Source organism: Ranitomeya imitator, chromosome 5 (genome assembly GCF_032444005.1).
Source record: "Ranitomeya imitator isolate aRanImi1 chromosome 5, aRanImi1.pri, whole genome shotgun sequence".
NCBI classification, from domain to species: Eukaryota; Metazoa; Chordata; class Amphibia; order Anura; family Dendrobatidae; genus Ranitomeya; species Ranitomeya imitator.
The window spans coordinates 704,942,401-704,965,024 of record NC_091286.1 but is presented as its reverse complement, the minus strand read 5'-3'; the positions used below and the strand labels follow the sequence as shown (position 1 = coordinate 704,965,024).

Sequence of the window (22,624 nt, the reverse complement as noted above, 5' to 3'; positions counted from 1 at the left end):
TTAACCAGTGTTTTTTTGAGCCAAAAGGGTTTGCTGTAGACAGGGGCATTTAGATGAAATGTAATGATGAAGAGTATAAAACACAACCGTTTAGCAGAGGATGGTTTCGATCCATCGACCTCTGGGTTATGGGCCCAGCACGCTTCCGCTGCGCCACTCTGCTTATGGTGGAGGATGCTCAGAGTTGAAGTCTAATTACTGCCTGCCTTCTGGTCTATGTCATGTAATTTATCAGCCATTTCTTATCTGTTGGCAACTAAATTATTCTTGGTGCTTTGCAAATGTTTGTTTTTGTTGAAAATCATGTCTCTGTGGCGCAATCGGTTAGCGCGTTCGGCTGTTAACCGAAAGGTTGGTGGTTCGAGTCCACCCAGGGACGTTGCACCCTTTTGCTTCAGTTGAAGAAGTTTTTGCATTTGTGCTAAGCATCTCCCTCAAGTAAAAGCCATTTTGCTGACGATGTTTTGAATTCACGAGACAAACTGGAGAAAAACCTTCTGGATGAGATAGGATAAACAAAACTTCCTTCGAGCCGGAATTGAACCAGCGACCTAAGGATTGCTAATTTAGAGCTACAGTCCTCCGCTCTACCAGCTGAGCTATCGAAGGATTGTTGAAAGCCCACTAGGTTTGGCCATGGGTGCCACGAGCAGGTGGTAAAAATGATTCATTCAACCCAGCGAAAAAGGAATTCAGCGGTAGTATTGGAGAATGCGGGCATCGATCCCGCTACCTCTCGCATGCTAAGCGAGCGCTCTACCACTTGAGCTAATCCCCCAAACCTGGCAAACATATCGTCAGTTTCACGTCACACCAGGTCACAATTTTCATATACAATCACACATGCCAGTGCAAGCTTTTTTTTTTTTTTTTTTTTTTTTTAAATTGTGGATTCCATTTTTGCATACTGGAAGAACATTTAAGGAGTCTACAACGTGATTGGTGCCCTACAAATACAGTTGGGCAACTTTCTAGCAACCCCTTTCTATGTACATGGAGAATCAAATTGGGGACAGTGAAAAAAACTTGCATAGTTTGAAGAAAAAAGTTGCGATGTAGCACAATCCCAAAAGAGAACCATTGACCTTTTATGGCTTTGTTTGTTTATAGAAACTGCTGAGAGGTCGTGAAGGCCTTCTGGTCCTTTGGCACAAGTTGATCCAGGATTCAGGGTTTTGACCAGTAATTTTTGAGCCAAAACGCGTTTGCTTTTGACAGAAGCTACACCAACCAGCACAATACCAATGTTTACCTTGGCATTGCTTTTGTATTGCGGACTAACCCTACTAAGTTTCAAACAATAACTGATGAGCAGCAAATGGTTTAGATGAAGTGTTGAAAAAGCTAAGAACGCTTCTCTTCGTTTTTTTCTCCTTTTTGTGGTTGCTAAACTGTAAGAAGAGAGTAGAGCATGAGCTTGAACACAAAACATTAAAAGAGAATAAACGCAACACCAATGGTGAAAAAGCAAGCCATGCGTTGGCCGGGAATCGAACCCGGGTCAACTGCTTGGAAGGCAGCTATGCTCACCACTATACCACCAACGCTTACGTAAGCGCGCATTTTTTTTTTACATTTTCTGCAATAACAGTAAACGTTCTAGCAAATCCTTTCTAAGTACATGGAGAATCAAACTGGGGGAGAGTGAAAAAAGTTGTGATGTAGCACAATCCCAAGGAGAACCATTGACCTTTTATGGTTTGTTTATAGAAAATTTTGAGACGTCGTAAAGGCCTTCTGGTCCTTTAGCGGCATGAGTTGAACTGGGATTCAGGGTTTTAACCAGTGTTTTTTTGAGCCAAAAGGGTTTGCTGTAGACAGGGGCATTTAGATGAAATGTAATGATGAAGAGTATAAAACACAACCGTTTAGCAGAGGATGGTTTCGATCCATCGACCTCTGGGTTATGGGCCCAGCACGCTTCCGCTGCGCCACTCTGCTTATGGTGGAGGATGCTCAGAGTTGAAGTCTAATTACTGCCTGCCTTCTGGTCTATGTCATGTAATTTATCAGCCATTTCTTATCTGTTGGCAACTAAATTATTCTTGGTGCTTTGCAAATGTTTGTTTTTGTTGAAAATCATGTCTCTGTGGCGCAATCGGTTAGCGCGTTCGGCTGTTAACCGAAAGGTTGGTGGTTCGAGTCCACCCAGGGACGTTGCACCCTTTTGCTTCAGTTGAAGAAGTTTTTGCATTTGTGCTAAGCATCTCCCTCAAGTAAAAGCCATTTTGCTGACGATGTTTTGAATTCACGAGACAAACTGGAGAAAAACCTTCTGGATGAGATAGGATAAACAAAACTTCCTTCGAGCCGGAATTGAACCAGCGACCTAAGGATTGCTAATTTAGAGCTACAGTCCTCCGCTCTACCAGCTGAGCTATCGAAGGATTGTTGAAAGCCCACTAGGTTTGGCCATGGGTGCCACGAGCAGGTGGTAAAAATGATTCATTCAACCCAGCGAAAAAGGAATTCAGCGGTAGTATTGGAGAATGCGGGCATCGATCCCGCTACCTCTCGCATGCTAAGCGAGCGCTCTACCACTTGAGCTAATCCCCCAAACCTGGCAAACATATCGTCAGTTTCACGTCACACCAGGTCACAATTTTCATATACAATCACACATGCCAGTGCAAGCTTTTTTTTTTTTTTTTTTTTTTTTTAAATTGTGGATTCCATTTTTGCATACTGGAAGAACATTTAAGGAGTCTACAACGTGATTGGTGCCCTACAAATACAGTTGGGCAACTTTCTAGCAACCCCTTTCTATGTACATGGAGAATCAAATTGGGGACAGTGAAAAAAACTTGCATAGTTTGAAGAAAAAAGTTGCGATGTAGCACAATCCCAAAAGAGAACCATTGACCTTTTATGGCTTTGTTTGTTTATAGAAACTGCTGAGAGGTCGTGAAGGCCTTCTGGTCCTTTGGCACAAGTTGATCCAGGATTCAGGGTTTTGACCAGTAATTTTTGAGCCAAAACGCGTTTGCTTTTGACAGAAGCTACACCAACCAGCACAATACCAATGTTTACCTTGGCATTGCTTTTGTATTGCGGACTAACCCTACTAAGTTTCAAACAATAACTGATGAGCAGCAAATGGTTTAGATGAAGTGTTGAAAAAGCTAAGAACGCTTCTCTTCGTTTTTTTCTCCTTTTTGTGGTTGCTAAACTGTAAGAAGAGAGTAGAGCATGAGCTTGAACACAAAACATTAAAAGAGAATAAACGCAACACCAATGGTGAAAAAGCAAGCCATGCGTTGGCCGGGAATCGAACCCGGGTCAACTGCTTGGAAGGCAGCTATGCTCACCACTATACCACCAACGCTTACGTAAGCGCGCATTTTTTTTTTTACATTTTCTGCAATAACAGTAAACGTTCTAGCAAATCCTTTCTAAGTACATGGAGAATCAAACTGGGGGAGAGTGAAAAAAGTTGTGATGTAGCACAATCCCAAGGAGAACCATTGACCTTTTATGGTTTGTTTATAGAAAATTTTGAGACATCGTAAAGGCCTTCTGGTCCTTTAGCGGCATGAGTTGAACTGGGATTCAGGGTTTTAACCAGTGTTTTTTTGAGCCAAAAGGGTTTGCTGTAGACAGGGGCATTTAGATGAAATGTAATGATGAAGAGTATAAAACACAACCGTTTAGCAGAGGATGGTTTCGATCCATCGACCTCTGGGTTATGGGCCCAGCACGCTTCCGCTGCGCCACTCTGCTTATGGTGGAGGATGCTCAGAGTTGAAGTCTAATTACTGCCTGCCTTCTGGTCTATGTCATGTAATTTATCAGCCATTTCTTATCTGTTGGCAACTAAATTATTCTTGGTGCTTTGCAAATGTTTGTTTTTGTTGAAAATCATGTCTCTGTGGCGCAATCGGTTAGCGCGTTCGGCTGTTAACCGAAAGGTTGGTGGTTCGAGTCCACCCAGGGACGTTGCACCCTTTTGCTTCAGTTGAAGAAGTTTTTGCATTTGTGCTAAGCATCTCCCTCAAGTAAAAGCCATTTTGCTGACGATGTTTTGAATTCACGAGACAAACTGGAGAAAAACCTTCTGGATGAGATAGGATAAACAAAACTTCCTTCGAGCCGGAATTGAACCAGCGACCTAAGGATTGCTAATTTAGAGCTACAGTCCTCCGCTCTACCAGCTGAGCTATCGAAGGATTGTTGAAAGCCCACTAGGTTTGGCCATGGGTGCCACGAGCAGGTGGTAAAAATGATTCATTCAACCCAGCGAAAAAGGAATTCAGCGGTAGTATTGGAGAATGCGGGCATCGATCCCGCTACCTCTCGCATGCTAAGCGAGCGCTCTACCACTTGAGCTAATCCCCCAAACCTGGCAAACATATCGTCAGTTTCACGTCACACCAGGTCACAATTTTCATATACAATCACACATGCCAGTGCAAGCTTTTTTTTTTTTTTTTTTTTTTTTTAAATTGTGGATTCCATTTTTGCATACTGGAAGAACATTTAAGGAGTCTACAACGTGATTGGTGCCCTACAAATACAGTTGGGCAACTTTCTAGCAACCCCTTTCTATGTACATGGAGAATCAAATTGGGGACAGTGAAAAAAACTTGCATAGTTTGAAGAAAAAAGTTGCGATGTAGCACAATCCCAAAAGAGAACCATTGACCTTTTATGGCTTTGTTTGTTTATAGAAACTGCTGAGAGGTCGTGAAGGCCTTCTGGTCCTTTGGCACAAGTTGATCCAGGATTCAGGGTTTTGACCAGTAATTTTTGAGCCAAAACGCGTTTGCTTTTGACAGAAGCTACACCAACCAGCACAATACCAATGTTTACCTTGGCATTGCTTTTGTATTGCGGACTAACCCTACTAAGTTTCAAACAATAACTGATGAGCAGCAAATGGTTTAGATGAAGTGTTGAAAAAGCTAAGAACGCTTCTCTTCGTTTTTTTCTCCTTTTTGTGGTTGCTAAACTGTAAGAAGAGAGTAGAGCATGAGCTTGAACACAAAACATTAAAAGAGAATAAACGCAACACCAATGGTGAAAAAGCAAGCCATGCGTTGGCCGGGAATCGAACCCGGGTCAACTGCTTGGAAGGCAGCTATGCTCACCACTATACCACCAACGCTTACGTAAGCGCGCATTTTTTTTTTTACATTTTCTGCAATAACAGTAAACGTTCTAGCAAATCCTTTCTAAGTACATGGAGAATCAAACTGGGGGAGAGTGAAAAAAGTTGTGATGTAGCACAATCCCAAGGAGAACCATTGACCTTTTATGGTTTGTTTATAGAAAATTTTGAGACATCGTAAAGGCCTTCTGGTCCTTTAGCGGCATGAGTTGAACTGGGATTCAGGGTTTTAACCAGTGTTTTTTTGAGCCAAAAGGGTTTGCTGTAGACAGGGGCATTTAGATGAAATGTAATGATGAAGAGTATAAAACACAACCGTTTAGCAGAGGATGGTTTCGATCCATCGACCTCTGGGTTATGGGCCCAGCACGCTTCCGCTGCGCCACTCTGCTTATGGTGGAGGATGCTCAGAGTTGAAGTCTAATTACTGCCTGCCTTCTGGTCTATGTCATGTAATTTATCAGCCATTTCTTATCTGTTGGCAACTAAATTATTCTTGGTGCTTTGCAAATGTTTGTTTTTGTTGAAAATCATGTCTCTGTGGCGCAATCGGTTAGCGCGTTCGGCTGTTAACCGAAAGGTTGGTGGTTCGAGTCCACCCAGGGACGTTGCACCCTTTTGCTTCAGTTGAAGAAGTTTTTGCATTTGTGCTAAGCATCTCCCTCAAGTAAAAGCCATTTTGCTGACGATGTTTTGAATTCACGAGACAAACTGGAGAAAAACCTTCTGGATGAGATAGGATAAACAAAACTTCCTTCGAGCCGGAATTGAACCAGCGACCTAAGGATTGCTAATTTAGAGCTACAGTCCTCCGCTCTACCAGCTGAGCTATCGAAGGATTGTTGAAAGCCCACTAGGTTTGGCCATGGGTGCCACGAGCAGGTGGTAAAAATGATTCATTCAACCCAGCGAAAAAGGAATTCAGCGGTAGTATTGGAGAATGCGGGCATCGATCCCACTACCTCTCGCATGCTAAGCGAGCGCTCTACCACTTGAGCTAATCCCCCAAACCTGGCAAACATATCGTCAGTTTCACGTCACACCAGGTCACAATTTTCATATACAATCACACATGCCAGTGCAAGCTTTTTTTTTTTTTTTTTTTTTTTTTTTTAAGTGTGGATTCCATTTTTGCATACTGGAAGAACATTTAAGGAGTCTACAACGTGATTGGTGCCCTACAAATACAGTTGGGCAACTTTCTAGCAACCCCTTTCTATGTACATGGAGAATCAAATTGGGGACAGTGAAAAAAACTTGCATAGTTTGAAGAAAAAAGTTGCGATGTAGCACAATCCCAAAAGAGAACCATTGACCTTTTATGGCTTTGTTTGTTTATAGAAACTGCTGAGAGGTCGTGAAGGCCTTCTGGTCCTTTGGCACAAGTTGATCCAGGATTCAGGGTTTTGACCAGTAATTTTTGAGCCAAAACGCGTTTGCTTTTGACAGAAGCTACACCAACCAGCACAATACCAATGTTTACCTTGGCATTGCTTTTGTATTGCGGACTAACCCTACTAAGTTTCAAACAATAACTGATGAGCAGCAAATGGTTTAGATGAAGTGTTGAAAAAGCTAAGAACGCTTCTCTTCGTTTTTTTCTCCTTTTTGTGGTTGCTAAACTGTAAGAAGAGAGTAGAGCATGAGCTTGAACACAAAACATTAAAAGAGAATAAACGCAACACCAATGGTGAAAAAGCAAGCCATGCGTTGGCCGGGAATCGAACCCGGGTCAACTGCTTGGAAGGCAGCTATGCTCACCACTATACCACCAACGCTTACGTAAGCGCGCATTTTTTTTTTACATTTTCTGCAATAACAGTAAACGTTCTAGCAAATCCTTTCTAAGTACATGGAGAATCAAACTGGGGGAGAGTGAAAAAAGTTGTGATGTAGCACAATCCCAAGGAGAACCATTGACCTTTTATGGTTTGTTTATAGAAAATTTTGAGACGTCGTAAAGGCCTTCTGGTCCTTTAGCGGCATGAGTTGAACTGGGATTCAGGGTTTTAACCAGTGTTTTTTTGAGCCAAAAGGGTTTGCTGTAGACAGGGGCATTTAGATGAAATGTAATGATGAAGAGTATAAAACACAACCGTTTAGCAGAGGATGGTTTCGATCCATCGACCTCTGGGTTATGGGCCCAGCACGCTTCCGCTGCGCCACTCTGCTTATGGTGGAGGATGCTCAGAGTTGAAGTCTAATTACTGCCTGCCTTCTGGTCTATGTCATGTAATTTATCAGCCATTTCTTATCTGTTGGCAACTAAATTATTCTTGGTGCTTTGCAAATGTTTGTTTTTGTTGAAAATCATGTCTCTGTGGCGCAATCGGTTAGCGCGTTCGGCTGTTAACCGAAAGGTTGGTGGTTCGAGTCCACCCAGGGACGTTGCACCCTTTTGCTTCAGTTGAAGAAGTTTTTGCATTTGTGCTAAGCATCTCCCTCAAGTAAAAGCCATTTTGCTGACGATGTTTTGAATTCACGAGACAAACTGGAGAAAAACCTTCTGGATGAGATAGGATAAACAAAACTTCCTTCGAGCCGGAATTGAACCAGCGACCTAAGGATTGCTAATTTAGAGCTACAGTCCTCCGCTCTACCAGCTGAGCTATCGAAGGATTGTTGAAAGCCCACTAGGTTTGGCCATGGGTGCCACGAGCAGGTGGTAAAAATGATTCATTCAACCCAGCGAAAAAGGAATTCAGCGGTAGTATTGGAGAATGCGGGCATCGATCCCGCTACCTCTCGCATGCTAAGCGAGCGCTCTACCACTTGAGCTAATCCCCCAAACCTGGCAAACATATCGTCAGTTTCACGTCACACCAGGTCACAATTTTCATATACAATCACACATGCCAGTGCAAGCTTTTTTTTTTTTTTTTTTTTTTTTTAAATTGTGGATTCCATTTTTGCATACTGGAAGAACATTTAAGGAGTCTACAACGTGATTGGTGCCCTACAAATACAGTTGGGCAACTTTCTAGCAACCCCTTTCTATGTACATGGAGAATCAAATTGGGGACAGTGAAAAAAACTTGCATAGTTTGAAGAAAAAAGTTGCGATGTAGCACAATCCCAAAAGAGAACCATTGACCTTTTATGGCTTTGTTTGTTTATAGAAACTGCTGAGAGGTCGTGAAGGCCTTCTGGTCCTTTGGCACAAGTTGATCCAGGATTCAGGGTTTTGACCAGTAATTTTTGAGCCAAAACGCGTTTGCTTTTGACAGAAGCTACACCAACCAGCACAATACCAATGTTTACCTTGGCATTGCTTTTGTATTGCGGACTAACCCTACTAAGTTTCAAACAATAACTGATGAGCAGCAAATGGTTTAGATGAAGTGTTGAAAAAGCTAAGAACGCTTCTCTTCGTTTTTTTCTCCTTTTTGTGGTTGCTAAACTGTAAGAAGAGAGTAGAGCATGAGCTTGAACACAAAACATTAAAAGAGAATAAACGCAACACCAATGGTGAAAAAGCAAGCCATGCGTTGGCCGGGAATCGAACCCGGGTCAACTGCTTGGAAGGCAGCTATGCTCACCACTATACCACCAACGCTTACGTAAGCGCGCATTTTTTTTTTTACATTTTCTGCAATAACAGTAAACGTTCTAGCAAATCCTTTCTAAGTACATGGAGAATCAAACTGGGGGAGAGTGAAAAAAGTTGTGATGTAGCACAATCCCAAGGAGAACCATTGACCTTTTATGGTTTGTTTATAGAAAATTTTGAGACATCGTAAAGGCCTTCTGGTCCTTTAGCGGCATGAGTTGAACTGGGATTCAGGGTTTTAACCAGTGTTTTTTTGAGCCAAAAGGGTTTGCTGTAGACAGGGGCATTTAGATGAAATGTAATGATGAAGAGTATAAAACACAACCGTTTAGCAGAGGATGGTTTCGATCCATCGACCTCTGGGTTATGGGCCCAGCACGCTTCCGCTGCGCCACTCTGCTTATGGTGGAGGATGCTCAGAGTTGAAGTCTAATTACTGCCTGCCTTCTGGTCTATGTCATGTAATTTATCAGCCATTTCTTATCTGTTGGCAACTAAATTATTCTTGGTGCTTTGCAAATGTTTGTTTTTGTTGAAAATCATGTCTCTGTGGCGCAATCGGTTAGCGCGTTCGGCTGTTAACCGAAAGGTTGGTGGTTCGAGTCCACCCAGGGACGTTGCACCCTTTTGCTTCAGTTGAAGAAGTTTTTGCATTTGTGCTAAGCATCTCCCTCAAGTAAAAGCCATTTTGCTGACGATGTTTTGAATTCACGAGACAAACTGGAGAAAAACCTTCTGGATGAGATAGGATAAACAAAACTTCCTTCGAGCCGGAATTGAACCAGCGACCTAAGGATTGCTAATTTAGAGCTACAGTCCTCCGCTCTACCAGCTGAGCTATCGAAGGATTGTTGAAAGCCCACTAGGTTTGGCCATGGGTGCCACGAGCAGGTGGTAAAAATGATTCATTCAACCCAGCGAAAAAGGAATTCAGCGGTAGTATTGGAGAATGCGGGCATCGATCCCGCTACCTCTCGCATGCTAAGCGAGCGCTCTACCACTTGAGCTAATCCCCCAAACCTGGCAAACATATCGTCAGTTTCACGTCACACCAGGTCACAATTTTCATATACAATCACACATGCCAGTGCAAGCTTTTTTTTTTTTTTTTAAATTGTGGATTCCATTTTTGCATACTGGAAGAACATTTAAGGAGTCTACAACGTGATTGGTGCCCTACAAATACAGTTGGGCAACTTTCTAGCAACCCCTTTCTATGTACATGGAGAATCAAATTGGGGACAGTGAAAAAAACTTGCATAGTTTGAAGAAAAAAGTTGCGATGTAGCACAATCCCAAAAGAGAACCATTGACCTTTTATGGCTTTGTTTGTTTATAGAAACTGCTGAGAGGTCGTGAAGGCCTTCTGGTCCTTTGGCACAAGTTGATCCAGGATTCAGGGTTTTGACCAGTAATTTTTGAGCCAAAACGCGTTTGCTTTTGACAGAAGCTACACCAACCAGCACAATACCAATGTTTACCTTGGCATTGCTTTTGTATTGCGGACTAACCCTACTAAGTTTCAAACAATAACTGATGAGCAGCAAATGGTTTAGATGAAGTGTTGAAAAAGCTAAGAACGCTTCTCTTCGTTTTTTTCTCCTTTTTGTGGTTGCTAAACTGTAAGAAGAGAGTAGAGCATGAGCTTGAACACAAAACATTAAAAGAGAATAAACGCAACACCAATGGTGAAAAAGCAAGCCATGCGTTGGCCGGGAATCGAACCCGGGTCAACTGCTTGGAAGGCAGCTATGCTCACCACTATACCACCAACGCTTACGTAAGCGCGCATTTTTTTTTTTACATTTTCTGCAATAACAGTAAACGTTCTAGCAAATCCTTTCTAAGTACATGGAGAATCAAACTGGGGGAGAGTGAAAAAAGTTGTGATGTAGCACAATCCCAAGGAGAACCATTGACCTTTTATGGTTTGTTTATAGAAAATTTTGAGACATCGTAAAGGCCTTCTGGTCCTTTAGCGGCATGAGTTGAACTGGGATTCAGGGTTTTAACCAGTGTTTTTTTGAGCCAAAAGGGTTTGCTGTAGACAGGGGCATTTAGATGAAATGTAATGATGAAGAGTATAAAACACAACCGTTTAGCAGAGGATGGTTTCGATCCATCGACCTCTGGGTTATGGGCCCAGCACGCTTCCGCTGCGCCACTCTGCTTATGGTGGAGGATGCTCAGAGTTGAAGTCTAATTACTGCCTGCCTTCTGGTCTATGTCATGTAATTTATCAGCCATTTCTTATCTGTTGGCAACTAAATTATTCTTGGTGCTTTGCAAATGTTTGTTTTTGTTGAAAATCATGTCTCTGTGGCGCAATCGGTTAGCGCGTTCGGCTGTTAACCGAAAGGTTGGTGGTTCGAGTCCACCCAGGGACGTTGCACCCTTTTGCTTCAGTTGAAGAAGTTTTTGCATTTGTGCTAAGCATCTCCCTCAAGTAAAAGCCATTTTGCTGACGATGTTTTGAATTCACGAGACAAACTGGAGAAAAACCTTCTGGATGAGATAGGATAAACAAAACTTCCTTCGAGCCGGAATTGAACCAGCGACCTAAGGATTGCTAATTTAGAGCTACAGTCCTCCGCTCTACCAGCTGAGCTATCGAAGGATTGTTGAAAGCCCACTAGGTTTGGCCATGGGTGCCACGAGCAGGTGGTAAAAATGATTCATTCAACCCAGCGAAAAAGGAATTCAGCGGTAGTATTGGAGAATGCGGGCATCGATCCCGCTACCTCTCGCATGCTAAGCGAGCGCTCTACCACTTGAGCTAATCCCCCAAACCTGGCAAACATATCGTCAGTTTCACGTCACACCAGGTCACAATTTTCATATACAATCACACATGCCAGTGCAAGCTTTTTTTTTTTTTTTTTTTTTTTTTAAATTGTGGATTCCATTTTTGCATACTGGAAGAACATTTAAGGAGTCTACAACGTGATTGGTGCCCTACAAATACAGTTGGGCAACTTTCTAGCAACCCCTTTCTATGTACATGGAGAATCAAATTGGGGACAGTGAAAAAAACTTGCATAGTTTGAAGAAAAAAGTTGCGATGTAGCACAATCCCAAAAGAGAACCATTGACCTTTTATGGCTTTGTTTGTTTATAGAAACTGCTGAGAGGTCGTGAAGGCCTTCTGGTCCTTTGGCACAAGTTGATCCAGGATTCAGGGTTTTGACCAGTAATTTTTGAGCCAAAACGCGTTTGCTTTTGACAGAAGCTACACCAACCAGCACAATACCAATGTTTACCTTGGCATTGCTTTTGTATTGCGGACTAACCCTACTAAGTTTCAAACAATAACTGATGAGCAGCAAATGGTTTAGATGAAGTGTTGAAAAAGCTAAGAACGCTTCTCTTCGTTTTTTTCTCCTTTTTGTGGTTGCTAAACTGTAAGAAGAGAGTAGAGCATGAGCTTGAACACAAAACATTAAAAGAGAATAAACGCAACACCAATGGTGAAAAAGCAAGCCATGCGTTGGCCGGGAATCGAACCCGGGTCAACTGCTTGGAAGGCAGCTATGCTCACCACTATACCACCAACGCTTACGTAAGCGCGCATTTTTTTTTTTACATTTTCTGCAATAACAGTAAACGTTCTAGCAAATCCTTTCTAAGTACATGGAGAATCAAACTGGGGGAGAGTGAAAAAAGTTGTGATGTAGCACAATCCCAAGGAGAACCATTGACCTTTTATGGTTTGTTTATAGAAAATTTTGAGACATCGTAAAGGCCTTCTGGTCCTTTAGCGGCATGAGTTGAACTGGGATTCAGGGTTTTAACCAGTGTTTTTTTGAGCCAAAAGGGTTTGCTGTAGACAGGGGCATTTAGATGAAATGTAATGATGAAGAGTATAAAACACAACCGTTTAGCAGAGGATGGTTTCGATCCATCGACCTCTGGGTTATGGGCCCAGCACGCTTCCGCTGCGCCACTCTGCTTATGGTGGAGGATGCTCAGAGTTGAAGTCTAATTACTGCCTGCCTTCTGGTCTATGTCATGTAATTTATCAGCCATTTCTTATCTGTTGGCAACTAAATTATTCTTGGTGCTTTGCAAATGTTTGTTTTTGTTGAAAATCATGTCTCTGTGGCGCAATCGGTTAGCGCGTTCGGCTGTTAACCGAAAGGTTGGTGGTTCGAGTCCACCCAGGGACGTTGCACCCTTTTGCTTCAGTTGAAGAAGTTTTTGCATTTGTGCTAAGCATCTCCCTCAAGTAAAAGCCATTTTGCTGACGATGTTTTGAATTCACGAGACAAACTGGAGAAAAACCTTCTGGATGAGATAGGATAAACAAAACTTCCTTCGAGCCGGAATTGAACCAGCGACCTAAGGATTGCTAATTTAGAGCTACAGTCCTCCGCTCTACCAGCTGAGCTATCGAAGGATTGTTGAAAGCCCACTAGGTTTGGCCATGGGTGCCACGAGCAGGTGGTAAAAATGATTCATTCAACCCAGCGAAAAAGGAATTCAGCGGTAGTATTGGAGAATGCGGGCATCGATCCCGCTACCTCTCGCATGCTAAGCGAGCGCTCTACCACTTGAGCTAATCCCCCAAACCTGGCAAACATATCGTCAGTTTCACGTCACACCAGGTCACAATTTTCATATACAATCACACATGCCAGTGCAAGCTTTTTTTTTTTTTTTTTTTTTTTTTAAATTGTGGATTCCATTTTTGCATACTGGAAGAACATTTAAGGAGTCTACAACGTGATTGGTGCCCTACAAATACAGTTGGGCAACTTTCTAGCAACCCCTTTCTATGTACATGGAGAATCAAATTGGGGACAGTGAAAAAAACTTGCATAGTTTGAAGAAAAAAGTTGCGATGTAGCACAATCCCAAAAGAGAACCATTGACCTTTTATGGCTTTGTTTGTTTATAGAAACTGCTGAGAGGTCGTGAAGGCCTTCTGGTCCTTTGGCACAAGTTGATCCAGGATTCAGGGTTTTGACCAGTAATTTTTGAGCCAAAACGCGTTTGCTTTTGACAGAAGCTACACCAACCAGCACAATACCAATGTTTACCTTGGCATTGCTTTTGTATTGCGGACTAACCCTACTAAGTTTCAAACAATAACTGATGAGCAGCAAATGGTTTAGATGAAGTGTTGAAAAAGCTAAGAACGCTTCTCTTCGTTTTTTTCTCCTTTTTGTGGTTGCTAAACTGTAAGAAGAGAGTAGAGCATGAGCTTGAACACAAAACATTAAAAGAGAATAAACGCAACACCAATGGTGAAAAAGCAAGCCATGCGTTGGCCGGGAATCGAACCCGGGTCAACTGCTTGGAAGGCAGCTATGCTCACCACTATACCACCAACGCTTACGTAAGCGCGCATTTTTTTTTTTACATTTTCTGCAATAACAGTAAACGTTCTAGCAAATCCTTTCTAAGTACATGGAGAATCAAACTGGGGGAGAGTGAAAAAAGTTGTGATGTAGCACAATCCCAAGGAGAACCATTGACCTTTTATGGTTTGTTTATAGAAAATTTTGAGACATCGTAAAGGCCTTCTGGTCCTTTAGCGGCATGAGTTGAACTGGGATTCAGGGTTTTAACCAGTGTTTTTTTGAGCCAAAAGGGTTTGCTGTAGACAGGGGCATTTAGATGAAATGTAATGATGAAGAGTATAAAACACAACCGTTTAGCAGAGGATGGTTTCGATCCATCGACCTCTGGGTTATGGGCCCAGCACGCTTCCGCTGCGCCACTCTGCTTATGGTGGAGGATGCTCAGAGTTGAAGTCTAATTACTGCCTGCCTTCTGGTCTATGTCATGTAATTTATCAGCCATTTCTTATCTGTTGGCAACTAAATTATTCTTGGTGCTTTGCAAATGTTTGTTTTTGTTGAAAATCATGTCTCTGTGGCGCAATCGGTTAGCGCGTTCGGCTGTTAACCGAAAGGTTGGTGGTTCGAGTCCACCCAGGGACGTTGCACCCTTTTGCTTCAGTTGAAGAAGTTTTTGCATTTGTGCTAAGCATCTCCCTCAAGTAAAAGCCATTTTGCTGACGATGTTTTGAATTCACGAGACAAACTGGAGAAAAACCTTCTGGATGAGATAGGATAAACAAAACTTCCTTCGAGCCGGAATTGAACCAGCGACCTAAGGATTGCTAATTTAGAGCTACAGTCCTCCGCTCTACCAGCTGAGCTATCGAAGGATTGTTGAAAGCCCACTAGGTTTGGCCATGGGTGCCACGAGCAGGTGGTAAAAATGATTCATTCAACCCAGCGAAAAAGGAATTCAGCGGTAGTATTGGAGAATGCGGGCATCGATCCCGCTACCTCTCGCATGCTAAGCGAGCGCTCTACCACTTGAGCTAATCCCCCAAACCTGGCAAACATATCGTCAGTTTCACGTCACACCAGGTCACAATTTTCATATACAATCACACATGCCAGTGCAAGCTTTTTTTTTTTTTTTTTTTTTTTTTAAATTGTGGATTCCATTTTTGCATACTGGAAGAACATTTAAGGAGTCTACAACGTGATTGGTGCCCTACAAATACAGTTGGGCAACTTTCTAGCAACCCCTTTCTATGTACATGGAGAATCAAATTGGGGACAGTGAAAAAAACTTGCATAGTTTGAAGAAAAAAGTTGCGATGTAGCACAATCCCAAAAGAGAACCATTGACCTTTTATGGCTTTGTTTGTTTATAGAAACTGCTGAGAGGTCGTGAAGGCCTTCTGGTCCTTTGGCACAAGTTGATCCAGGATTCAGGGTTTTGACCAGTAATTTTTGAGCCAAAACGCGTTTGCTTTTGACAGAAGCTACACCAACCAGCACAATACCAATGTTTACCTTGGCATTGCTTTTGTATTGCGGACTAACCCTACTAAGTTTCAAACAATAACTGATGAGCAGCAAATGGTTTAGATGAAGTGTTGAAAAAGCTAAGAACGCTTCTCTTCGTTTTTTTCTCCTTTTTGTGGTTGCTAAACTGTAAGAAGAGAGTAGAGCATGAGCTTGAACACAAAACATTAAAAGAGAATAAACGCAACACCAATGGTGAAAAAGCAAGCCATGCGTTGGCCGGGAATCGAACCCGGGTCAACTGCTTGGAAGGCAGCTATGCTCACCACTATACCACCAACGCTTACGTAAGCGCGCATTTTTTTTTTTACATTTTCTGCAATAACAGTAAACGTTCTAGCAAATCCTTTCTAAGTACATGGAGAATCAAACTGGGGGAGAGTGAAAAAAGTTGTGATGTAGCACAATCCCAAGGAGAACCATTGACCTTTTATGGTTTGTTTATAGAAAATTTTGAGACATCGTAAAGGCCTTCTGGTCCTTTAGCGGCATGAGTTGAACTGGGATTCAGGGTTTTAACCAGTGTTTTTTTGAGCCAAAAGGGTTTGCTGTAGACAGGGGCATTTAGATGAAATGTAATGATGAAGAGTATAAAACACAACCGTTTAGCAGAGGATGGTTTCGATCCATCGACCTCTGGGTTATGGGCCCAGCACGCTTCCGCTGCGCCACTCTGCTTATGGTGGAGGATGCTCAGAGTTGAAGTCTAATTACTGCCTGCCTTCTGGTCTATGTCATGTAATTTATCAGCCATTTCTTATCTGTTGGCAACTAAATTATTCTTGGTGCTTTGCAAATGTTTGTTTTTGTTGAAAATCATGTCTCTGTGGCGCAATCGGTTAGCGCGTTCGGCTGTTAACCGAAAGGTTGGTGGTTCGAGTCCACCCAGGGACGTTGCACCCTTTTGCTTCAGTTGAAGAAGTTTTTGCATTTGTGCTAAGCATCTCCCTCAAGTAAAAGCCATTTTGCTGACGATGTTTTGAATTCACGAGACAAACTGGAGAAAAACCTTCTGGATGAGATAGGATAAACAAAACTTCCTTCGAGCCGGAATTGAACCAGCGACCTAAGGATTGCTAATTTAGAGCTACAGTCCTCCGCTCTACCAGCTGAGCTATCGAAGGATTGTTGAAAGCCCACTAGGTTTGGCCATGGGTGCCACGAGCAGGTGGTAAAAATGATTCATTCAACCCAGCGAAAAAGGAATTCAGCGGTAGTATTGGAGAATGCGGGCATCGATCCCGCTACCTCTCGCATGCTAAGCGAGCGCTCTACCACTTGAGCTAATCCCCCAAACCTGGCAAACATATCGTCAGTTTCACGTCACACCAGGTCACAATTTTCATATACAATCACACATGCCAGTGCAAGCTTTTTTTTTTTTTTTTTTTTTTTTTAAATTGTGGATTCCATTTTTGCATACTGGAAGAACATTTAAGGAGTCTACAACGTGATTGGTGCCCTACAAATACAGTTGGGCAACTTTCTAGCAACCCCTTTCTATGTACATGGAGAATCAAATTGGGGACAGTGAAAAAAACTTGCATAGTTTGAAGAAAAAAGTTGCGATGTAGCACAATCCCAAAAGAGAACCATTGACCTTTTATGGCTTTGTTTGTTTATAGAAACTGCTGAGAGGTCGTGAAGGCCTTCTGGTCCTTTGGCACAAGTTGATCCAGGATTCAGGGTTTTGACCAGTAATTTTTGAGCCAAAACGCGTTTGCTTTTGACAGAAGCTACACCAACCAGCACAATACCAATGTTTACCTTGGCATTGCTTTTGTATTGCGGACTAACCCTACTAAGTTTCAAACAATAACTGATGAGCAGCAAATGGTTTAGATGAAGTGTTGAAAAAGCTAAGAACGCTTCTCTTCGTTTTTTTCTCCTTTTTGTGGTTGCTAAACTGTAAGAAGAGAGTAGAGCATGAGCTTGAACACAAAACATTAAAAGAGAATAAACGCAACACCAATGGTGAAAAAGCAAGCCATGCGTTGGCCGGGAATCGAACCCGGGTCAACTGCTTGGAAGGCAGCTATGCTCACCACTATACCACCAACGCTTACGTAAGCGCGCATTTTTTTTTTTACATTTTCTGCAATAACAGTAAACGTTCTAGCAAATCCTTTCTAAGTACATGGAGAATCAAACTGGGGGAGAGTGAAAAAAGTTGTGATGTAGCACAATCCCAAGGAGAACCATTGACCTTTTATGGTTTGTTTATAGAAAATTTTGAGACATCGTAAAGGCCTTCTGGTCCTTTAGCGGCATGAGTTGAACTGGGATTCAGGGTTTTAACCAGTGTTTTTTTGAGCCAAAAGGGTTTGCTGTAGACAGGGGCATTTAGATGAAATGTAATGATGAAGAGTATAAAACACAACCGTTTAGCAGAGGATGGTTTCGATCCATCGACCTCTGGGTTATGGGCCCAGCACGCTTCCGCTGCGCCACTCTGCTTATGGTGGAGGATGCTCAGAGTTGAAGTCTAATTACTGCCTGCCTTCTGGTCTATGTCATGTAATTTATCAGCCATTTCTTATCTGTTGGCAACTAAATTATTCTTGGTGCTTTGCAAATGTTTGTTTTTGTTGAAAATCATGTCTCTGTGGCGCAATCGGTTAGCGCGTTCGGCTGTTAACCGAAAGGTTGGTGGTTCGAGTCCACCCAGGGACGTTGCACCCTTTTGCTTCAGTTGAAGAAGTTTTTGCATTTGTGCTAAGCATCTCCCTCAAGTAAAAGCCATTTTGCTGACGATGTTTTGAATTCACGAGACAAACTGGAGAAAAACCTTCTGGATGAGATAGGATAAACAAAACTTCCTTCGAGCCGGAATTGAACCAGCGACCTAAGGATTGCTAATTTAGAGCTACAGTCCTCCGCTCTACCAGCTGAGCTATCGAAGGATTGTTGAAAGCCCACTAGGTTTGGCCATGGGTGCCACGAGCAGGTGGTAAAAATGATTCATTCAACCCAGCGAAAAAGGAATTCAGCGGTAGTATTGGAGAATGCGGGCATCGATCCCACTACCTCTCGCATGCTAAGCGAGCGCTCTACCACTTGAGCTAATCCCCCAAACCTGGCAAACATATCGTCAGTTTCACGTCACACCAGGTCACAATTTTCATATACAATCACACATGCCAGTGCAAGCTTTTTTTTTTTTTTTTTTTTTTTTTTTTAAGTGTGGATTCCATTTTTGCATACTGGAAGAACATTTAAGGAGTCTACAACGTGATTGGTGCCCTACAAATACAGTTGGGCAACTTTCTAGCAACCCCTTTCTATGTACATGGAGAATCAAATTGGGGACAGTGAAAAAAACTTGCATAGTTTGAAGAAAAAAGTTGCGATGTAGCACAATCCCAAAAGAGAACCATTGACCTTTTATGGCTTTGTTTGTTTATAGAAACTGCTGAGAGGTCGTGAAGGCCTTCTGGTCCTTTGGCACAAGTTGATCCAGGATTCAGGGTTTTGACCAGTAATTTTTGAGCCAAAACGCGTTTGCTTTTGACAGAAGCTACACCAACCAGCACAATACCAATGTTTACCTTGGCATTGCTTTTGTATTGCGGACTAACCCTACTAAGTTTCAAACAATAACTGATGAGCAGCAAATGGTTTAGATGAAGTGTTGAAAAAGCTAAGAACGCTTCTCTTCGTTTTTTTCTCCTTTTTGTGGTTGCTAAACTGTAAGAAGAGAGTAGAGCATGAGCTTGAACACAAAACATTAAAAGAGAATAAACGCAACACCAATGGTGAAAAAGCAAGCCATGCGTTGGCCGGGAATCGAACCCGGGTCAACTGCTTGGAAGGCAGCTATGCTCACCACTATACCACCAACGCTTACGTAAGCGCGCATTTTTTTTTTACATTTTCTGCAATAACAGTAAACGTTCTAGCAAATCCTTTCTAAGTACATGGAGAATCAAACTGGGGGAGAGTGAAAAAAGTTGTGATGTAGCACAATCCCAAGGAGAACCATTGACCTTTTATGGTTTGTTTATAGAAAATTTTGAGACGTCGTAAAGGCCTTCTGGTCCTTTAGCGGCATGAGTTGAACTGGGATTCAGGGTTTTAACCAGTGTTTTTTTGAGCCAAAAGGGTTTGCTGTAGACAGGGGCATTTAGATGAAATGTAATGATGAAGAGTATAAAACACAACCGTTTAGCAGAGGATGGTTTCGATCCATCGACCTCTGGGTTATGGGCCCAGCACGCTTCCGCTGCGCCACTCTGCTTATGGTGGAGGATGCTCAGAGTTGAAGTCTAATTACTGCCTGCCTTCTGGTCTATGTCATGTAATTTATCAGCCATTTCTTATCTGTTGGCAACTAAATTATTCTTGGTGCTTTGCAAATGTTTGTTTTTGTTGAAAATCATGTCTCTGTGGCGCAATCGGTTAGCGCGTTCGGCTGTTAACCGAAAGGTTGGTGGTTCGAGTCCACCCAGGGACGTTGCACCCTTTTGCTTCAGTTGAAGAAGTTTTTGCATTTGTGCTAAGCATCTCCCTCAAGTAAAAGCCATTTTGCTGACGATGTTTTGAATTCACGAGACAAACTGGAGAAAAACCTTCTGGATGAGATAGGATAAACAAAACTTCCTTCGAGCCGGAATTGAACCAGCGACCTAAGGATTGCTAATTTAGAGCTACAGTCCTCCGCTCTACCAGCTGAGCTATCGAAGGATTGTTGAAAGCCCACTAGGTTTGGCCATGGGTGCCACGAGCAGGTGGTAAAAATGATTCATTCAACCCAGCGAAAAAGGAATTCAGCGGTAGTATTGGAGAATGCGGGCATCGATCCCGCTACCTCTCGCATGCTAAGCGAGCGCTCTACCACTTGAGCTAATCCCCCAAACCTGGCAAACATATCGTCAGTTTCACGTCACACCAGGTCACAATTTTCATATACAATCACACATGCCAGTGCAAGCTTTTTTTTTTTTTTTTTTTTTTTTTAAATTGTGGATTCCATTTTTGCATACTGGAAGAACATTTAAGGAGTCTACAACGTGATTGGTGCCCTACAAATACAGTTGGGCAACTTTCTAGCAACCCCTTTCTATGTACATGGAGAATCAAATTGGGGACAGTGAAAAAAACTTGCATAGTTTGAAGAAAAAAGTTGCGATGTAGCACAATCCCAAAAGAGAACCATTGACCTTTTATGGCTTTGTTTGTTTATAGAAACTGCTGAGAGGTCGTGAAGGCCTTCTGGTCCTTTGGCACAAGTTGATCCAGGATTCAGGGTTTTGACCAGTAATTTTTGAGCCAAAACGCGTTTGCTTTTGACAGAAGCTACACCAACCAGCACAATACCAATGTTTACCTTGGCATTGCTTTTGTATTGCGGACTAACCCTACTAAGTTTCAAACAATAACTGATGAGCAGCAAATGGTTTAGATGAAGTGTTGAAAAAGCTAAGAACGCTTCTCTTCGTTTTTTTCTCCTTTTTGTGGTTGCTAAACTGTAAGAAGAGAGTAGAGCATGAGCTTGAACACAAAACATTAAAAGAGAATAAACGCAACACCAATGGTGAAAAAGCAAGCCATGCGTTGGCCGGGAATCGAACCCGGGTCAACTGCTTGGAAGGCAGCTATGCTCACCACTATACCACCAACGCTTACGTAAGCGCGCATTTTTTTTTTTACATTTTCTGCAATAACAGTAAACGTTCTAGCAAATCCTTTCTAAGTACATGGAGAATCAAACTGGGGGAGAGTGAAAAAAGTTGTGATGTAGCACAATCCCAAGGAGAACCATTGACCTTTTATGGTTTGTTTATAGAAAATTTTGAGACATCGTAAAGGCCTTCTGGTCCTTTAGCGGCATGAGTTGAACTGGGATTCAGGGTTTTAACCAGTGTTTTTTTGAGCCAAAAGGGTTTGCTGTAGACAGGGGCATTTAGATGAAATGTAATGATGAAGAGTATAAAACACAACCGTTTAGCAGAGGATGGTTTCGATCCATCGACCTCTGGGTTATGGGCCCAGCACGCTTCCGCTGCGCCACTCTGCTTATGGTGGAGGATGCTCAGAGTTGAAGTCTAATTACTGCCTGCCTTCTGGTCTATGTCATGTAATTTATCAGCCATTTCTTATCTGTTGGCAACTAAATTATTCTTGGTGCTTTGCAAATGTTTGTTTTTGTTGAAAATCATGTCTCTGTGGCGCAATCGGTTAGCGCGTTCGGCTGTTAACCGAAAGGTTGGTGGTTCGAGTCCACCCAGGGACGTTGCACCCTTTTGCTTCAGTTGAAGAAGTTTTTGCATTTGTGCTAAGCATCTCCCTCAAGTAAAAGCCATTTTGCTGACGATGTTTTGAATTCACGAGACAAACTGGAGAAAAACCTTCTGGATGAGATAGGATAAACAAAACTTCCTTCGAGCCGGAATTGAACCAGCGACCTAAGGATTGCTAATTTAGAGCTACAGTCCTCCGCTCTACCAGCTGAGCTATCGAAGGATTGTTGAAAGCCCACTAGGTTTGGCCATGGGTGCCACGAGCAGGTGGTAAAAATGATTCATTCAACCCAGCGAAAAAGGAATTCAGCGGTAGTATTGGAGAATGCGGGCATCGATCCCGCTACCTCTCGCATGCTAAGCGAGCGCTCTACCACTTGAGCTAATCCCCCAAACCTGGCAAACATATCGTCAGTTTCACGTCACACCAGGTCACAATTTTCATATACAATCACACATGCCAGTGCAAGCTTTTTTTTTTTTTTTTTTTTTTTTTAAATTGTGGATTCCATTTTTGCATACTGGAAGAACATTTAAGGAGTCTACAACGTGATTGGTGCCCTACAAATACAGTTGGGCAACTTTCTAGCAACCCCTTTCTATGTACATGGAGAATCAAATTGGGGACAGTGAAAAAAACTTGCATAGTTTGAAGAAAAAAGTTGCGATGTAGCACAATCCCAAAAGAGAACCATTGACCTTTTATGGCTTTGTTTGTTTATAGAAACTGCTGAGAGGTCGTGAAGGCCTTCTGGTCCTTTGGCACAAGTTGATCCAGGATTCAGGGTTTTGACCAGTAATTTTTGAGCCAAAACGCGTTTGCTTTTGACAGAAGCTACACCAACCAGCACAATACCAATGTTTACCTTGGCATTGCTTTTGTATTGCGGACTAACCC

General features: G+C 42.5%; 49 non-coding genes across 49 annotated transcripts; 13 read left to right on the top strand and 36 right to left on the bottom strand.

Moving 5' to 3' along the window:
* The first annotated feature begins 305 nt into the window (after positions 1 to 305).
* TRNAN-GUU (transfer RNA asparagine (anticodon GUU)) lies at positions 306 to 379 on the top strand. Its single transcript has one exon. It is a non-coding gene; the product is annotated as a tRNA-Asn (tRNA).
* Positions 380 to 523: 144 nt separating this feature from the next.
* TRNAY-GUA (transfer RNA tyrosine (anticodon GUA)) lies at positions 524 to 609 on the bottom strand. The gene is given in 2 exon segments: positions 524 to 559; positions 573 to 609. It is a non-coding gene; the product is annotated as a tRNA-Tyr (tRNA).
* Positions 610 to 705: 96 nt separating this feature from the next.
* Positions 706 to 778, bottom strand: TRNAA-AGC (transfer RNA alanine (anticodon AGC)). Its single transcript has one exon. It is a non-coding gene; the product is annotated as a tRNA-Ala (tRNA).
* Positions 779 to 1,475: 697 nt separating this feature from the next.
* Positions 1,476 to 1,547, bottom strand: TRNAG-UCC (transfer RNA glycine (anticodon UCC)). The gene has a single exon. It is a non-coding gene; the product is annotated as a tRNA-Gly (tRNA).
* Positions 1,548 to 2,083: 536 nt separating this feature from the next.
* On the top strand, positions 2,084 to 2,157 carry TRNAN-GUU (transfer RNA asparagine (anticodon GUU)). The gene has a single exon. It is a non-coding gene; the product is annotated as a tRNA-Asn (tRNA).
* A 144-nt stretch (positions 2,158 to 2,301) lies between these two features.
* TRNAY-GUA (transfer RNA tyrosine (anticodon GUA)) lies at positions 2,302 to 2,387 on the bottom strand. The gene is given in 2 exon segments: positions 2,302 to 2,337; positions 2,351 to 2,387. It is a non-coding gene; the product is annotated as a tRNA-Tyr (tRNA).
* Positions 2,388 to 2,483: 96 nt separating this feature from the next.
* Positions 2,484 to 2,556, bottom strand: TRNAA-AGC (transfer RNA alanine (anticodon AGC)). Its single transcript has one exon. It is a non-coding gene; the product is annotated as a tRNA-Ala (tRNA).
* A 697-nt stretch (positions 2,557 to 3,253) lies between these two features.
* TRNAG-UCC (transfer RNA glycine (anticodon UCC)) lies at positions 3,254 to 3,325 on the bottom strand. The gene has a single exon. It is a non-coding gene; the product is annotated as a tRNA-Gly (tRNA).
* A 537-nt stretch (positions 3,326 to 3,862) lies between these two features.
* Positions 3,863 to 3,936, top strand: TRNAN-GUU (transfer RNA asparagine (anticodon GUU)). Its single transcript has one exon. It is a non-coding gene; the product is annotated as a tRNA-Asn (tRNA).
* Positions 3,937 to 4,080: 144 nt separating this feature from the next.
* TRNAY-GUA (transfer RNA tyrosine (anticodon GUA)) lies at positions 4,081 to 4,166 on the bottom strand. Its single transcript is given in 2 exon segments — positions 4,081 to 4,116; positions 4,130 to 4,166. It is a non-coding gene; the product is annotated as a tRNA-Tyr (tRNA).
* Positions 4,167 to 4,262: 96 nt separating this feature from the next.
* On the bottom strand, positions 4,263 to 4,335 carry TRNAA-AGC (transfer RNA alanine (anticodon AGC)). The gene has a single exon. It is a non-coding gene; the product is annotated as a tRNA-Ala (tRNA).
* A 697-nt stretch (positions 4,336 to 5,032) lies between these two features.
* Positions 5,033 to 5,104, bottom strand: TRNAG-UCC (transfer RNA glycine (anticodon UCC)). Its single transcript has one exon. It is a non-coding gene; the product is annotated as a tRNA-Gly (tRNA).
* A 537-nt stretch (positions 5,105 to 5,641) lies between these two features.
* On the top strand, positions 5,642 to 5,715 carry TRNAN-GUU (transfer RNA asparagine (anticodon GUU)). The gene has a single exon. It is a non-coding gene; the product is annotated as a tRNA-Asn (tRNA).
* A 144-nt stretch (positions 5,716 to 5,859) lies between these two features.
* On the bottom strand, positions 5,860 to 5,945 carry TRNAY-GUA (transfer RNA tyrosine (anticodon GUA)). Its single transcript is given in 2 exon segments — positions 5,860 to 5,895; positions 5,909 to 5,945. It is a non-coding gene; the product is annotated as a tRNA-Tyr (tRNA).
* An 868-nt stretch (positions 5,946 to 6,813) lies between these two features.
* TRNAG-UCC (transfer RNA glycine (anticodon UCC)) lies at positions 6,814 to 6,885 on the bottom strand. Its single transcript has one exon. It is a non-coding gene; the product is annotated as a tRNA-Gly (tRNA).
* A 536-nt stretch (positions 6,886 to 7,421) lies between these two features.
* TRNAN-GUU (transfer RNA asparagine (anticodon GUU)) lies at positions 7,422 to 7,495 on the top strand. The gene has a single exon. It is a non-coding gene; the product is annotated as a tRNA-Asn (tRNA).
* Positions 7,496 to 7,639: 144 nt separating this feature from the next.
* TRNAY-GUA (transfer RNA tyrosine (anticodon GUA)) lies at positions 7,640 to 7,725 on the bottom strand. The gene is given in 2 exon segments: positions 7,640 to 7,675; positions 7,689 to 7,725. It is a non-coding gene; the product is annotated as a tRNA-Tyr (tRNA).
* A 96-nt stretch (positions 7,726 to 7,821) lies between these two features.
* TRNAA-AGC (transfer RNA alanine (anticodon AGC)) lies at positions 7,822 to 7,894 on the bottom strand. The gene has a single exon. It is a non-coding gene; the product is annotated as a tRNA-Ala (tRNA).
* A 697-nt stretch (positions 7,895 to 8,591) lies between these two features.
* Positions 8,592 to 8,663, bottom strand: TRNAG-UCC (transfer RNA glycine (anticodon UCC)). Its single transcript has one exon. It is a non-coding gene; the product is annotated as a tRNA-Gly (tRNA).
* Positions 8,664 to 9,200: 537 nt separating this feature from the next.
* Positions 9,201 to 9,274, top strand: TRNAN-GUU (transfer RNA asparagine (anticodon GUU)). Its single transcript has one exon. It is a non-coding gene; the product is annotated as a tRNA-Asn (tRNA).
* Positions 9,275 to 9,418: 144 nt separating this feature from the next.
* TRNAY-GUA (transfer RNA tyrosine (anticodon GUA)) lies at positions 9,419 to 9,504 on the bottom strand. Its single transcript is given in 2 exon segments — positions 9,419 to 9,454; positions 9,468 to 9,504. It is a non-coding gene; the product is annotated as a tRNA-Tyr (tRNA).
* A 96-nt stretch (positions 9,505 to 9,600) lies between these two features.
* Positions 9,601 to 9,673, bottom strand: TRNAA-AGC (transfer RNA alanine (anticodon AGC)). The gene has a single exon. It is a non-coding gene; the product is annotated as a tRNA-Ala (tRNA).
* Positions 9,674 to 10,361: 688 nt separating this feature from the next.
* TRNAG-UCC (transfer RNA glycine (anticodon UCC)) lies at positions 10,362 to 10,433 on the bottom strand. Its single transcript has one exon. It is a non-coding gene; the product is annotated as a tRNA-Gly (tRNA).
* Positions 10,434 to 10,970: 537 nt separating this feature from the next.
* TRNAN-GUU (transfer RNA asparagine (anticodon GUU)) lies at positions 10,971 to 11,044 on the top strand. The gene has a single exon. It is a non-coding gene; the product is annotated as a tRNA-Asn (tRNA).
* A 144-nt stretch (positions 11,045 to 11,188) lies between these two features.
* TRNAY-GUA (transfer RNA tyrosine (anticodon GUA)) lies at positions 11,189 to 11,274 on the bottom strand. Its single transcript is given in 2 exon segments — positions 11,189 to 11,224; positions 11,238 to 11,274. It is a non-coding gene; the product is annotated as a tRNA-Tyr (tRNA).
* A 96-nt stretch (positions 11,275 to 11,370) lies between these two features.
* TRNAA-AGC (transfer RNA alanine (anticodon AGC)) lies at positions 11,371 to 11,443 on the bottom strand. Its single transcript has one exon. It is a non-coding gene; the product is annotated as a tRNA-Ala (tRNA).
* Positions 11,444 to 12,140: 697 nt separating this feature from the next.
* Positions 12,141 to 12,212, bottom strand: TRNAG-UCC (transfer RNA glycine (anticodon UCC)). The gene has a single exon. It is a non-coding gene; the product is annotated as a tRNA-Gly (tRNA).
* Positions 12,213 to 12,749: 537 nt separating this feature from the next.
* TRNAN-GUU (transfer RNA asparagine (anticodon GUU)) lies at positions 12,750 to 12,823 on the top strand. Its single transcript has one exon. It is a non-coding gene; the product is annotated as a tRNA-Asn (tRNA).
* Positions 12,824 to 12,967: 144 nt separating this feature from the next.
* Positions 12,968 to 13,053, bottom strand: TRNAY-GUA (transfer RNA tyrosine (anticodon GUA)). The gene is given in 2 exon segments: positions 12,968 to 13,003; positions 13,017 to 13,053. It is a non-coding gene; the product is annotated as a tRNA-Tyr (tRNA).
* Positions 13,054 to 13,149: 96 nt separating this feature from the next.
* Positions 13,150 to 13,222, bottom strand: TRNAA-AGC (transfer RNA alanine (anticodon AGC)). Its single transcript has one exon. It is a non-coding gene; the product is annotated as a tRNA-Ala (tRNA).
* Positions 13,223 to 13,919: 697 nt separating this feature from the next.
* TRNAG-UCC (transfer RNA glycine (anticodon UCC)) lies at positions 13,920 to 13,991 on the bottom strand. The gene has a single exon. It is a non-coding gene; the product is annotated as a tRNA-Gly (tRNA).
* A 537-nt stretch (positions 13,992 to 14,528) lies between these two features.
* Positions 14,529 to 14,602, top strand: TRNAN-GUU (transfer RNA asparagine (anticodon GUU)). The gene has a single exon. It is a non-coding gene; the product is annotated as a tRNA-Asn (tRNA).
* A 144-nt stretch (positions 14,603 to 14,746) lies between these two features.
* Positions 14,747 to 14,832, bottom strand: TRNAY-GUA (transfer RNA tyrosine (anticodon GUA)). The gene is given in 2 exon segments: positions 14,747 to 14,782; positions 14,796 to 14,832. It is a non-coding gene; the product is annotated as a tRNA-Tyr (tRNA).
* Positions 14,833 to 14,928: 96 nt separating this feature from the next.
* On the bottom strand, positions 14,929 to 15,001 carry TRNAA-AGC (transfer RNA alanine (anticodon AGC)). The gene has a single exon. It is a non-coding gene; the product is annotated as a tRNA-Ala (tRNA).
* A 697-nt stretch (positions 15,002 to 15,698) lies between these two features.
* Positions 15,699 to 15,770, bottom strand: TRNAG-UCC (transfer RNA glycine (anticodon UCC)). The gene has a single exon. It is a non-coding gene; the product is annotated as a tRNA-Gly (tRNA).
* Positions 15,771 to 16,307: 537 nt separating this feature from the next.
* Positions 16,308 to 16,381, top strand: TRNAN-GUU (transfer RNA asparagine (anticodon GUU)). The gene has a single exon. It is a non-coding gene; the product is annotated as a tRNA-Asn (tRNA).
* A 144-nt stretch (positions 16,382 to 16,525) lies between these two features.
* TRNAY-GUA (transfer RNA tyrosine (anticodon GUA)) lies at positions 16,526 to 16,611 on the bottom strand. Its single transcript is given in 2 exon segments — positions 16,526 to 16,561; positions 16,575 to 16,611. It is a non-coding gene; the product is annotated as a tRNA-Tyr (tRNA).
* A 96-nt stretch (positions 16,612 to 16,707) lies between these two features.
* On the bottom strand, positions 16,708 to 16,780 carry TRNAA-AGC (transfer RNA alanine (anticodon AGC)). The gene has a single exon. It is a non-coding gene; the product is annotated as a tRNA-Ala (tRNA).
* A 697-nt stretch (positions 16,781 to 17,477) lies between these two features.
* Positions 17,478 to 17,549, bottom strand: TRNAG-UCC (transfer RNA glycine (anticodon UCC)). The gene has a single exon. It is a non-coding gene; the product is annotated as a tRNA-Gly (tRNA).
* A 537-nt stretch (positions 17,550 to 18,086) lies between these two features.
* On the top strand, positions 18,087 to 18,160 carry TRNAN-GUU (transfer RNA asparagine (anticodon GUU)). The gene has a single exon. It is a non-coding gene; the product is annotated as a tRNA-Asn (tRNA).
* Positions 18,161 to 18,304: 144 nt separating this feature from the next.
* TRNAY-GUA (transfer RNA tyrosine (anticodon GUA)) lies at positions 18,305 to 18,390 on the bottom strand. The gene is given in 2 exon segments: positions 18,305 to 18,340; positions 18,354 to 18,390. It is a non-coding gene; the product is annotated as a tRNA-Tyr (tRNA).
* An 868-nt stretch (positions 18,391 to 19,258) lies between these two features.
* Positions 19,259 to 19,330, bottom strand: TRNAG-UCC (transfer RNA glycine (anticodon UCC)). Its single transcript has one exon. It is a non-coding gene; the product is annotated as a tRNA-Gly (tRNA).
* Positions 19,331 to 19,866: 536 nt separating this feature from the next.
* TRNAN-GUU (transfer RNA asparagine (anticodon GUU)) lies at positions 19,867 to 19,940 on the top strand. The gene has a single exon. It is a non-coding gene; the product is annotated as a tRNA-Asn (tRNA).
* Positions 19,941 to 20,084: 144 nt separating this feature from the next.
* On the bottom strand, positions 20,085 to 20,170 carry TRNAY-GUA (transfer RNA tyrosine (anticodon GUA)). Its single transcript is given in 2 exon segments — positions 20,085 to 20,120; positions 20,134 to 20,170. It is a non-coding gene; the product is annotated as a tRNA-Tyr (tRNA).
* Positions 20,171 to 20,266: 96 nt separating this feature from the next.
* Positions 20,267 to 20,339, bottom strand: TRNAA-AGC (transfer RNA alanine (anticodon AGC)). Its single transcript has one exon. It is a non-coding gene; the product is annotated as a tRNA-Ala (tRNA).
* A 697-nt stretch (positions 20,340 to 21,036) lies between these two features.
* Positions 21,037 to 21,108, bottom strand: TRNAG-UCC (transfer RNA glycine (anticodon UCC)). Its single transcript has one exon. It is a non-coding gene; the product is annotated as a tRNA-Gly (tRNA).
* Positions 21,109 to 21,645: 537 nt separating this feature from the next.
* Positions 21,646 to 21,719, top strand: TRNAN-GUU (transfer RNA asparagine (anticodon GUU)). Its single transcript has one exon. It is a non-coding gene; the product is annotated as a tRNA-Asn (tRNA).
* A 144-nt stretch (positions 21,720 to 21,863) lies between these two features.
* TRNAY-GUA (transfer RNA tyrosine (anticodon GUA)) lies at positions 21,864 to 21,949 on the bottom strand. The gene is given in 2 exon segments: positions 21,864 to 21,899; positions 21,913 to 21,949. It is a non-coding gene; the product is annotated as a tRNA-Tyr (tRNA).
* A 96-nt stretch (positions 21,950 to 22,045) lies between these two features.
* TRNAA-AGC (transfer RNA alanine (anticodon AGC)) lies at positions 22,046 to 22,118 on the bottom strand. The gene has a single exon. It is a non-coding gene; the product is annotated as a tRNA-Ala (tRNA).
* Positions 22,119 to 22,624: the final 506 nt, after the last annotated feature.